Source organism: Nomascus leucogenys, chromosome 21, assembly GCF_006542625.1.
Source record: "Nomascus leucogenys isolate Asia chromosome 21, Asia_NLE_v1, whole genome shotgun sequence".
NCBI classification, from domain to species: Eukaryota; Metazoa; Chordata; class Mammalia; order Primates; family Hylobatidae; genus Nomascus; species Nomascus leucogenys.
The window spans coordinates 17,244,151-17,258,536 of record NC_044401.1 but is presented as its reverse complement, the minus strand read 5'-3'; the positions used below and the strand labels follow the sequence as shown (position 1 = coordinate 17,258,536).

At 32.2% G+C, this 14,386-nt stretch overlaps 1 pseudogene; it reads left to right on the top strand.

The window, feature by feature from the left end:
- The first annotated feature begins 5,787 nt into the window (after nt 1–5,787).
- On the top strand, nt 5,788–6,244 carry LOC100587380 (annotated as a pseudogene).
- The last annotated feature ends 8,142 nt before the right edge of the window (nt 6,245–14,386 follow it).

Here is a 14,386-nt window from a genome sequence, read left to right as displayed (position 1 = left end):
GAATAGTCCATATTCATAAAGGATAATTTTTATATTATGCCATTACTTCTTATAGGAACATGATTATTTCTGAATCATAAAAGTCGATAACTTATATGATATTGAACAGTATGTGAAAACAATTCCAGTTATAAAAATGTAACACCCTAATTGTCTTCTATAAAATTCTTTTATTGACTAAAAAAATTACGAAAGTATTTTTTTAAATATTCAGAGTTCAGAAAACAAATAGCAAAAACATACAGCTCTTTTCAATCAACAAATTTTTCTCCCACACTGTAAATTATTACAGTCAGTAATGTCCCAAATTTTTTGTACATGTTTACACACAAAGGCACAAAACAATGGAATTATACTTTTCATTATATAGTTATGTACTTTATTTAATCAACATTATAATTGGAGCTTTACCTCATCTCTTTAGTGGTGGTATAATAAGACTATCCCATACATTTTCTAATCTTTCTCTTAACTTGGAATATTTGTTTTTTTTAAGTTATCACCATTTAAAATATCAAATATAATCAGCATTATTAAACATTTATTTTTGTGCACATATGTGAATATATCTAAAGTATAAACTCCTATAAGTGAAAGACTGAGACAAAGAAGGTATATACATTTAATAGTTCTGCCAAATTGCTTTCCAGAAGTGATGCAACCAAGCAACACTGCTGTCCAAAGAATTTGTGAGTGCCTATTTTCATTTTATTCTGGTTAAGAAAGCAGATAATTAGTCTTTAAAATTATTATAATTTGATGGATTGAAAAACTTTGCAATATTGTTTTAATTTTATTGTTTCTCATTATTAGTGACTTTGTGTATCTATTTATGGATTTATTGGACATATACATTTATTCCTTGGAGAGTTACTAATTATCAGTCATTGCCCATTTTTCTATTTACTTGTCTTTTTTTTCCAAATAAAAATAGTAATTATATATATATATGAAAGCATATGTTAATCCAATTACTATGATTTATGTTACAAACTCCTTCTTTCAGTCTATTTCTTGTTTTTAACATTATGTATATTATTATTTTTTGCCTCTGTGTCTGCCATTTATATAAGTGATGAACACATGACTGGGTAGGAAAACAATAGCAAAAACTTACAGCTCTTTTTAATCAACATTCAAATATTTCTCCCACACTCTGAATTATTATACTGATTAATGTCCCACAATTTTTTTGTAAATATTTGATTTATATATGGGGGTGGAAAGAAAAAAACAAACACTGAATGATATTAAGGGAAAAAATTTTTTTAAATGTATCCTTATTCTGTTCTTCACTTACTACACTTAGGTATTTTCATATAATTCTGTTTTTAGTTATTCAATGGTTAATAAGATAATTTTAAACAACTGATTCTATAATCATTTCTTGAGTTATCACAATTGCATGGTGCCCATTGATAATTTTTCTTAGTTATCATGCTTTCAATTTAATTCATGTAACTCAATCTGGCTCAAGTGTGGTGTATTTTTATTTTATTTTATGTAACAGTCTTCAGGGTGAATTATTTAAGAAGTCACTTATATCATCAAGAACTCAGTTTCCTTCTAATATGTTCTGCCATCTGCAGAACTAATTTTATCTTTACAGGTAGCAAATTGGTTACTTGAGTTCTAGGCTTCAGAAAGCTCACACGAAATCCAGAGGAATAATAATGTGTTCTCTTGGGGTTAAACTATGCTCACAGGCACTCAACAATCTTCCTTTCACTACACATTGGCTGAGATTAAGTTGCATGTTCATTCTTGAGCTAGTTAATTACTGGGAAGAATAATTAGTTTGCACTTTAATCCAGGCTTCTGCTGGAGATGAGAAAGTTGTCAATTTCTTCTGAGATACACAGCTTTGAGGGAAATGTTAATAAATTGACAGTATTGATAGTGGATTAGGAAGCGAAATAATGGGAATGGGACATATTGATAGCCAGCATCATTATAGATTCTAATATAACATGAGGGAATAGCATACTTGCACTTTCTCTCCTTCTACTGATATTTTTTAAATTTCTAAAACTTTTTAAATGGAAACTTTTTAGACAAAGTTGCCAATTAGTTTTACCCAACTTCTCTTAATGATGACATCTTTCATAACCATAGTATAATGAGCAAAACCAGGAAAGTAACATTAGTACGATACTGTTAACTAAACCGAGACCTTTAGTATTGCTAGTTATATTTTGTAGTTTGTTTCCTACATATTTTAAATATGAGACACTAATTCTTTTTATTATTTTAAGAACCTCAGACTGAATCTTGATCCTTCATACGTAAAAAAAGGAAATTAATGTCTTTACTCTAAAACTTACTTTCTCTACTTCAAAAGCCTCCTTCACTACCAACTTCTGTCAGTATTACTTTAGGTTTACATGATTTATAATACACTGAACTTTACTTGTAAGTCATTTTTTATTTTTTGTGGAAGAGAAACATTGCTACATGAGCAATGTTAATTTCAAAATTTATAACAACTCTACAGTTGTGAGTTTCTTGGGCAATATTTAGTTAGAAATTAGATTTTAAAGAAAAAGTCAACTTTATGTGTATTAGTTAGAAAAGTTTACTCCATTCAGCTTTCCCAATTAATGATAAATAAAGTAGTTAATTAGGACCATTTGGACCGGATGTCTGTATCCTTCCTGCAGCATTAAATTAAACTTATTTGTGGGTTTTCTTTTTTTTTTTTTGGGATACAATAATCTGCCTTTTACAACTACTTGCTAAATTTTCAGGTACCTCTTACCATATCTGATATCTAATAATTGGTTTTCTTTAGTATTTATTTGGGTTCACTCTTCTCTCTTTAAATCATTTTTAATGAGTGTTGGGTCATTTCATTCATTCTCAGGAATTCATTCATTGTCTACTTGTTGACTCCAAAAATCATTTTCACATACATCTTTCTTCTGAGCCCCATCTTGTACATATTCAGTATTTTACATTTATTTTAAGCCTACATATTCAAAATTGAACTATTTATTGCTTCAATAAAAATGATTTTATTTTCCTATACCACATAAACATTTCTATCCGAATAAATTTTTGACTTCTAAATTATTTCACCTATTCAATTAAGCAAAAATTTATAAATTCTGCCAATTTTACCTCCAAAATATATACTGACTTGTTGAGTTTTCTCCATCTTAATAGGCATATGCCTAGTTCAGGCCAGAATTATCTCCCCTTCCACCAAAGCACATCTCATAATTATGTGGTGATATCCCAGCGGTCATCCTAGAGAACACTCACCTCCTCTCAATATTCTCCACAGTGTAATCACCATGATTTGCTTAAAATATAAATCAGATCCTGACTGTTGAAAAACAATTATCCATGGGTTCCTTGCATTTCTGCATGTCTTGCAAACGGAAGCAGTTATCTATATTTGCTCTAGACTATTTTTTGAAGGATGTTTGTAGAGCAAAGATATAATTTTCAAAGATAATGTATCTCGTGATAGACCCAAGTGTAAGCATGTTTACTGTCCTTTATAATGAAGATCACATCTTTTCCTGGAGAAAGGGCAGGCTGTCCATTACAAAAGATTCATGTTCTGGAAGTTCAGAGTCCTTCTCCTGCAACAGCACCTATTCATTGCCTGTCCCAGTGTCCATCTGGGCCCATCTGTGTTGCTGATGTGGGACTTGGAAATAAGAAGAACTGGAACAAATATGTACGTCCTTATGCTGCTTGCAATGCTGTGAATGACAATGGCCTTTGTCTCTGGTTCAAGAGTCTCAAGTCTTCTACCAGCATTCCTAATTCTGTCAGGCTAACTTATAATCTTGCAAGTAAAGTCAAGTCTCCAACTAGTTGTATTTCTTAATAGCCTCTCGCATGTGCACGCGCATTAGTATTTTACTATAATACATTAAAGAAAATCTGGTGTCTTTGTAGAACCCGATGTTCTGCAGGATCCATATATATCATTCTCATTTGGTATAGTGCCACTCTCTGATTTACTTACTACAATTTAGCCATTCCAGCCTTTCTTCAGTTTCTGATATATGTCAAGGTTTTTCTTACTTCATGGCTTTCCCTATACACTCTTATCCTAATATGACTCTCCTTCTTAACCTTTAAGAATCTGTCTCCTCAATTCTCCAAAAGAAAGTCTATCTTAACCAACCTCTCACTCCTTCATCCTCACACCCATACCATTTTTCACTATCAGTTACTTGGTTTCTTTCCTCCTAGTTCTCACCACAGTGTGATATTTGACTAGTTATTTGTTTTGTCTGTTTTCCCACTAAGTTTTGTGTCTAAATCTCAGCACAGAGTTGGAATACAGTAGGTTTTCATTATGTACTTGTCATACCTAAGGTGGTTGTGTATGTATGATTTTCTATGTCAATCTTGTGTGGGAAAAATAAACATTTATTTATACACTTAATAGATTTCGAGATATACTGGAAATCTATTATAAACTAGAAAAGAACCATTGTGTCCTAAAATCCACAACATGTAATCAATAAATTTACCTTAACTCTATATCTATGTAGTAGTTATTCTAGTGTTAAAACATGAAGTGAAAAATAAACATCTCTTTTCATTGATTGAAGTTATATCTATATGAGCACTTCACTGAAGACAAAGTAGAGAATGGACTAGAGTTTTGGAAAAAGTTCGAATATAGTTGGGATCAGACAAAATAATCAACTATGTGTCTTTGGCTTTCTGAAATTGTACTTTTCTTTCTACGTGATTTAATTTCAAATTAATATTTGGGTTTGCTGAGTTTTCTAACAGTTTTGAAACTGAAAAGTCAATTGTCTCAGTTTAGAGCTATACTTAAAGCAATAATTGAAACCCTTGACTTAGTCACAGATGCAACATATATTATTCAGTTGGTGGTGGGAGGTGCGTGTATACTTCTGCTGTAAATGGGGCTCTTAAAGATGGTCATTTGACAGAGTGTGTGAAGTGCAACCTTAGAGTGGGCATCTCAGATTATCCCAGTGACAATAGTTCCTAAACTGCTAGTAAAACTGTATCTAACAGGATAAAAAACGCAGGTCACTGGTAATTGCAGGAAGGGCAACTTGGCTTCTCTTATTGACAGAAATACAGTTTTTCAAGTTAAACTGATCGATGCAAAGAATTCTGTGAGTTACATGAACAGCAATACTTTAAAAGGAGTGACAATTGCTTTAAAACTCCCATCATTGCTGCAATACCTTAAACACAGCACTTACTGTCTCAGTCTTATATGGGGCCCATTCACCCAAATGATGATAAGTCTACTCTGGATTAAAGACTTATCTGAGTCTGAGTAGGGGCCCTGGGGCATATATTAGGGAATCTCCAACAAAGAGGTAGAAAGTGTTAATGTTATTTTGTTGTTTGTTTTAACTTAAAGGGAACTAAATATGATAAACACTTTTCATGGCTTTATCAGGCTCTGATTTTTACAGTTTTGGGCAGAGAAAAATCTCAATGGCAGAATGCAAAAATGAGAAAGATATTACTAATAGATAAGAAAGATATATGAATACCGAAATTATATCTCAAATTATATCTCACTACAGAGATACAATTTAATCAAAGGTAGGAAGAAATGAAAACAAAGTAGAAACAAACATTTCTTTCTTTTCATATCCATTACAATTTTCTTAAGAAATCTTGAGACTTACAGAGCCAAGTGTGTAAACCAGCCAGAGGCACTGCAGTGGCAGGACCATGGTGGCGCCATCAAGAGGGAGTGCAGGGTGAAACTGGCTGCGGGGACCCAGTGACTGGATGGGAGGCATTAGGTTTTCACAAGTTTGTATCATGCATGAGTATAAGCTAGTCATTCTTGGCTCAGGAGGCATTGGAAAGTCTGCTCTGCCTTTACAATTTGTCCAAGGAAATTATGTTGAAAATTATGATCCTACGATAGAAGACTCGTACAGAAAGCAACTTGAAATACATGCACAACAGTGTATGCTTGAAATCTTGGATACTACAAAAACAGAAAAATCTTCAGCAATGAGGGATTTGTACATGCAAAATAAACAAGGCTTTGCATTAGTTTATTTCATCATAGCACAGTCCACATTTAATGATTTTCAAGATCTAAGAGAAAAGATTCTTCAAGTTAAAGACATTGATGATGTTCCAATGATTCTGGTCGGTAATGATTGTGACTTGGAAGATGAAAGAGTTGTAGAAAAAGAACAAGGTCAAAATCTAGCAAGACAGTGGGCCAACACTGCATTCTTATAATCTTCTTCAAAATTACAAGTAAATGTTAATTAGCTATTTTATTACCTAGAGCAACAAATTAACAGAAAAACTCTAGTGCCTGGAAGGCTTGCAAAAAGTCATGTCAGCTGGTTTAATATACTAAATGCCTTGTAGCTCTGAGCTAAGTCTGAAGAACTGTTGCCCGATTCAACAGTGCATTCCAACTTTGTTAAACCTACCAACATCTTAGACTTTCCTATTGTGGTGTCCCTTAAGAGATGGATGAAAGCTCCTATATCAGTTTGCAAATTCCTATCATTTTTCAGTATCACAAGTTAGATTTTTACTCATATAATAGTCGTAAGTATGCAGCTGGTAAAATCAGATCTATATCAAATATTATGCTAAGAGACATTCCTCATCCACCAATGTGGTAAATGTATGAAAATGGTGTGCTGCATCCTTTAACATGTCCCGTACTCTGTATTGAAGAGTACAATAATGTAAATCCTAAAAAACACCACTACTTTAGCGTAATAAAAGAAAGTCCAAAAAGCTCCCATAAAGACTACTCTAGATAACTTCCTTCTTTGATACTTGTAGCTTATTGTAACTTTCAAAAATAAATTCAAGGTCTTTATCATTGTATTGTCCAAAATAAGCACTTTGGTTAACATAGATATAAAGTTTGATATTTTTTAAAAAAACTGTGGAGTCAGTAATCTTGTCTTTAAAATATGGTGGTCCCATCAGTATAATGTCTTAGATTAAAGATGTTGCCTTTCATATCTGTTGGGAAGGAAATGTAGAGACTTTTCGAATCTCTTACTATATGTTTGCTTTTTTTGTTTACCTAGTGAACAATGTTTATACTTTTACGGACAGTAGGGGTCTACAACAAGAAGTGTATATTTTCAAGCAATTATTTAATGATTTCACATTTTTTGTAAATGACTTCACATTTTTTGTAAATCATTTCAGGCTTCTGCAGCTATAGATTCTCATTGTGAATCCCTTGTTTGCTCATGCATAAGTGTATTTGCAATACCAAATATACAGGTTTAGTATTTCTGCCTGTTAGTGATTGTTTCCCATATGTAATGTTTTGGTCGATACATTAAATCAAGCTTGTTCAACTCATGGCCCATAGGCCGCACGCAGCCCAGGATGGCTTTGAATGCAGCCAAACACAAATTTATAAATCTTCTTAAAACATGAGAATGTTTGTGATGTTTTTTTTTTATTTTTTTTTATTATTTTTTCTAGTTCACCAGCTATTGCTAGTGTTATTGTATTTGATGTATGGCCCAAGACAATGTTTCTTTTTGCCATGTGGCCCAGGGAAGCCAAAAGATTGGACACCCCTGTGTTAAATGATATATAAGTACTATGGATGCAAATGTGGGAAGTAATTTTATCATGTGTAAATGATCTCAAGGTCCAACTTGTGTAAATGTTGCTGCTTTATTTACAATGCCTTGTTACTTTGTATGCATTAGCTTTTCGATGTAAAGACTGTGTCTCTGTCTATCAGGGAGCCACCATATTTAAATTGACTAACCTAATGTTACAACTACTTTGAGGTGGCTAAATATAAATCAAAATCCTCAGTGAAAGTGGTACCATGTTGTATAACTTATCATCAGTAGTTCAATAAATTTGGATTGCCACGTGAGGGTTTGGATTATTTTTTTTTTTAAAAAAGGAGAGAGATTTTAAGATTTATTTATCTCTTTTACCATAGGAAGGAATAATCATTGTAGACCTATTCAGAAACATGTGTCTATGTGTGTGTGTATTCACTCACGTAAGTCAGTGGCAGAGACCAAAGAATGAGTGGTTGATAGAATATGAGTTGATTCAGTCATTCTTTAGCATCTATGCCTAGAAAAATCACAACTGTCAAGAGCATTGGCTAATTGGAAGTGCAGGAAAGGACAAACTCTTCTAGGGAAAACTTAGGAGTCTAGTTAGATATTCGTTCTTATTTTTTTCCTAGGGATAATCCTAACTGCAAAATTTAAAAACAAGATATATATTTTCCCATTTTCTATGTTAGTCTCATTAACAGAGTGGCACACTTCTTCCATAGAAAGGAAACTGTATGTTTCAGTGACAATATTCTCTTAGAGTGAGAATTAAGCTATTAAAAGCAATTTAGTAGATCTATTTATGTGTTTCTGCTGATTTTTTCATACCTGAGTATAGTTGTAGAGGAAGCCCAACTACGGCTGCCAAATAAAATAGAGGATGATCAGTTAAATTTGAATTTCACAGAAATAGCAAAGAAATTTTAGCATAACTGTGTCCCAAATATTACATGAAATATAATAATGCTTGAAAAAATAAATGTTGTTTATCTGAAGTTTAATTTTACCTGGAATCCCTGATTCTATTGCTAAATCTTAAAAGCCCAGATCTAGGGCACTAAGAGCCTACCATGACGTAATCAATTGTGCAGTGAGGGAGAAGGAAATAATTTAATGTCAGAGTGATCAGGTTATATTGAACAACTTCTCAAATTTAACTTTGATGAGTCTAGAGTAGCGGGATCTTCAACTGAGATTTTATAAAAATCTATTCTTGGCTCATAGAAATATTATTAACCAGGTATATTTCTAATTAAGAATTTCACTTCAGTAAGTATGTATAGTAACTGCCAATACATTTAGAGTTCTATTTATCTATCTATAAGAACTCATACCTTTCTTGCTAACACAAAAAGTAGGAAAGTTTCCTTCACATGAAACTATAGTGTTTTTTGGACTAGGTTATTTGAGCATTATAAAGAAACTTTGTAATTTAGTTGGTTTTCATTTGGATGATTTTACAATTTTTTAGAAAAGTGAAGAATGCATCAAGATATGGTATCTTACTGAGTTTTTTTCGTCATTTCAATTGGTGTTTGGAAGATGGTACTATTTGGCTCTGTTGAGCACTCTATTCTTTCTGCACTGATTATAAACTTTAATCTCTTATGATTAGACTGAAAAGACAGTAACAGCATCAGGTTTATCTTTTAAGTTGTCTAGTTTAAACAACTTTTCAAAGATTTCTTTTGATGAATGTATTATTCACAAAGTAAGATAAATGTGAATGCTTAATAAATGGATTCATTGATTAATAAATCAACTAGTGAATATATTAACAGTCTGTTTTAAATCAATGGTAGTATGAAGTGGTTACTATTTATAAATAAGGAGTATTTGTAATTCTTATCTGTAAAACTTCCATGTGCCAAGAACTCTTCTAGACATTGAAGATACAACAAATAAAGGAACAGAAAATTATCTGCCTTTGTGGAGGCTATCTTTTAAAGTGAGTGTCAGACTATGAATAATATAGATGGATAAAATAAATAAGTAAAATGCACAGTACATCAGTGGGAGAGAAGTGCAATAAGAGAAAACACAAATCAAAGAAGGAAGATAAGGAATGTAGGGAGAAGTGAGTATTCAGTTTTCAATTGAAGAGGGAATGACTCACTGAGAAGATGACAAATGAACTAAGACTTGCAAAGTGTGAAGCAAGATTTGGGCAGAAAGAACCGTATGTGTAAATTTCTATGGTGCAAGAATGCCTGGAGTGTCCTAGGGACAAAAAAGGAGGCCAATGAGGTTAAAATAGAGTAAGTTTTATGAGAGTCTTTAAAGTCATTGGAAGAGAAAAAAAAACATGCTGCTTATTGTACAAGGCATTAGTTGAATTATCTACATGGATATTAGAAATACCAAGAAAGATAATATCAGTGCTAATGGAGAAATACAGTCACCAAGAAACTTAAAGATCCTAGGAATACCAGAAAGTGCTTAAGGATTGTTAGATGACTTCAAGATAACGGGTAGTATTTTAATGATATTTTATTCAACTTCAGACCTAGTGGTCTCTAAAGTATTGGTTACGAAACAACCAACATTTCTGCAAGCTGGACAGGACAGGCAATTTTTACTTGGAAGAGGAATGTAGGAGAACTTTCTCAAAAGACATAAAATACTTAGGGGATTTTAATGGTTCTGGCAGGCAGAGTAGAAAGTTTCAGGTGCTCAAAAGAGGTGAGGGATGGAACAGACAAGGCAGTGTGGTAAGGGATTCTGGGTATGATGAAAGGACTGAAGTCTTGTATTTTCTTATGAAGATGAATGAATGATCAGAAACAGAGGCAAAGTGTGCAATGGTATTTGTGCTGATAGAACCAAGGCAGATAATGATTGTGAAGCTGTTAATGTTAGGGAAATATTAGGGTATCACCAGAATCTTACAGAGTTCCAGGGCTCCTCCTGGATGTGTGCTGTGGGGAGAATAAAGGCCAGCAAAGAAGTGGCCTCTGAGGCTGCCAACTGACATCTCTAGAGGTGAATCAGAACCGATAACACAGTCTCCCATGTTGAACACTTTTTTATTTAACACTTATTGTAGAAACTAAAATTTGTGTTTCTTGGCATTCACTTTGAGGATTATGAATCTATTAACATATTATGTTATTTTTAAAAATTAATAGATACCTTAATATATCTACCTTGGAATAATACAGTAGAGGAAGAGTACACTATTTTAGTTAGCCACAAGAAAGTAGATGTAAGAAATATTTCTGCATGTGTGCATGTGTCTGTGTCTGTGTGTTTGTGCATCTGTGCATATGTCTATATACAAATACATACTAATACCATTTCCATTTATATGTATTTTTATTTATGGGGAGATTATATATATACACATATATATAAAATATATACATATATATATATAAAATATATATATAATACAATATGCAGAAGGGTAAAAATATACCAGAAAGCCCCACAGAAAGAAATGTCTTTTCATCAAAACTTAGAACTCTGTCTATTGACTCTTTGGTTAAATCCAACCTTAATTATATTCAGAACAAATATAATTTTCAAAGATAAATTCTGGAGATTTAATTGCCACTGTTTCCTCTTACTACAATGGCTACACACAAGTGGATTATATTTTATTTTTCCCTTGTTTGAACAAACTTATCTTGAGAAGTCATTAAAACAAGCTTGATACATCATGCTAAACTGTAACATCAAGGATTTTATGCAGGTATTATTATATTTGCATAATGGATTCTCTTTAAATTGGTTGCAGAAACATTTATTACCTAGGGCTTCTATTATAGCAAAGTATAATGTACCACACTAAAAACATTGATCCCCATCTGGTTGAGAGATTGCCAAATGGTTTAATGATATGTGTGCTCTAGAAGATTTAGAAAGGATATTATATGGCTTGAAAGACACTTTGCTTTATAGGTTTCAGCAGGAACATGATTGCTAGAACTTACTTATAAGGTCCTAATCTTGTTTATAACTTACTGGGAAATACATTTTTTCTTAACCTTTATGTTTCAGAAGAAATATCTACATGCTACCTTAGTGGCCTTTAAGAGCAGATAGGGATTTTCCTGTTAGTAGTTTAAGAAAAGAAGGAATATAGCAATTATGCTGTATGTCTTATTTCATGGGCATACTGTGTGACCCCAGGCAATACAGTAAATGTTATTATTCAAAAGAAAGTCATGTGAACAGAAGACTTTTAAAAAAACCATGGACATATATTTGTGGTAAAGCTAAACAATAAATAAATTGCCTACGAATAAGCACAGTTCATGCAAATACATAAGTAGGTAATTTGGTTACACATCAAATTCTAAGAAGCTCCTTCTAGCCAACTGAAACTAATTTTCACCCAGTGACTTTAAGTCAAGGAAGTCAATTTATTTTAAGGCTTTGCTGAGAAGATACTGATTCCTTATTTTTTTAAACTAAAACAAAATAGGAAATTGACCTTCATTTTTTCCACTTCACATTCTGAATTCTCCCACTTCACATATTCTATCAAATCTTCTTTCAGAGGAATAGATGTCTCCTCCCTGTTCCTTCCTTCACACCTTTTTCATCCATGATTCACAGATCTATAGTACCCAACTATGTGTCAGAGTTAAAATATAACCTCTCAGACCTCAAGAATCTCTGAGCAAAGGACTAGTAATCATTTCCATTTACATATCCTGCTAGATCATCAAAGCTGACTGCACGAGGTCCGTTCTCTTACCTGTTTCCTTCACCAACTGATCAAAATTAGATTCTTTTACTCATTCTTTTACTTATATGACTACATCTCCATATTATTGTTCCAGAAAGATAAGCCTAAAATCTTAATCTTTGACTCTTCACTCTTCTCTTACACTAAATTAGTTATCAAGTTAATTCAAGATTACTGACATATTATTAGTTTAAAACTTTCACATCACATTATTACCTTTTCATTGCCATTGCATTGCTTTAGGTGCTCAGAACTTATAACCACTTAACTTAAATATATTATAATTTCTTAACTGGTAGGTCTAATCTCATACTCTTCAAGTTGGTAACTGTCTTATACAACATATCTAGCTGCTTTCTACTGCTTCATAACTACACTTACCTGCTTATTTCCTATGGTTTATTTTCTACATTCTACATTATCTACCTTTGTCTGGCAGTAAGGCTCTTCAAAAATCTGATTTTCTTTCACTTTTTCTAGTTCTATCTAACAATATTTCTTTATTTATCTTCAGCATTGATGTGACATTAGATTACTCACACTGGGATTAGATACCATTGCTATTTTCTGTGTATTCCTTTGCCTTATTGACTCTTTAATGGAATACCTTAAGAAAACTACAAATTCTATAAGGCCCAAATTAAAGATTACTTCTTAAATACAGCCATTCCTGAACAATCTCCTGAAAATTTTTCCCTTATTCAACCTCTTTTTGTAGCATTTGTTATACACTAGGTGGCTCAGTAAGAGAAAAACTGTGTACCGCCTTTTACATTCCAGACAGGATGATACTCTCTGTGGACACACCAACAATATTCAAACATTACTTGCTTACAAGGAGCAAATATTTATTCCTAATTTTTAGGTTGTTTTGGGGAAAGAACTTCAGAATTCTAACATTTTGTAAATTATATGCCTTTATTAAGTACCAAATTAAAAAGTGGTAAATTAATTATGGATTTTCTTAAATCTATATGTGTTTTATCTTTGTTTTATGACAAATTAGCTGAATTTAAAAATGATTCATACACAGTCAGACCCTAGAAAATCCAACCATGTCCAAACAATAAACTATATTTTCAATCGAATAAAAAATAAAACTTTGGTAAGGAGGCAAGACATTGATTTTGATTCTTACTTTTATTTTTAAATGAATATTATTTACTTCTAATTTGTAAATAAATAATTTTATAGGTAAAACACTCTGATTTTCTTTAAAAATCTAAAAATGTATTAAATTGGAGGGAGGGACAGCATTGTAAGTTTTAAAATTAGAATAAAATATAATCTATTTTCAGGGGAAAATACAACTAAGGTAAAATTAGACTAATAATGCACAAACAGCCCCAATTAAACTTTTTTCCTACATTAACCTTTAAAACATTCATTTCTCTAGATTTTGTTTTTCTAAATGTACTTTTTTTACTGCCAGTCAAAAAATTTTTTATGAGGACTTCCCAGGCTATCCTTTTTTTGTTTTTTTAATATAAGAAGGAGTTCTGCAGAGTCCTAGCCCATAAAGTTCCAATTTTAAAAATGTAGACTAAGAATCTCAAATAAAAAATACAGCAGTAAAAATGTTATTAATTTATAGATGGTTGACATTTCATTTCTATTTTCATGGCAGCAATGAAGATAATATTTAAAGAACTATTCAATGTGACTGAGCTCTATGATGAATACACTTACTCATTTTCATGCATATTTCAATCAGCATGAGGCCGTCAGTCATCTGCAACTTAATACAGACCAGTAGCTTGCAATAGACTAATGCAGAGAACAACACAGTAGACAGTGAACACTTTAAAACACCAAATAACATTTGAAAGGAAATGACTTAGAGAATTGTCATGTTAACAATAACATGAGGAAGAAAACAATCTAAGGAGAAATGTAAACACACTAATATACCAGGGGATATTCAACAACTGCTTTGTCTTTTAGAGCAATGGCCAACTCTAAGTGCCAGAAAAGACTCACAATTCTTTACAAAAGGACAAAAGATGTGTAATAAGAAATGGAGAAGCCAACAGAGACATGATTAATAATAGTTTCTTGATCTCAAAAAAATAGAAAGTTTGAGAGTCATATTTCCAAATAAGAAAAGGGAGCTATATGCTAAATCCAACTGTCTGAT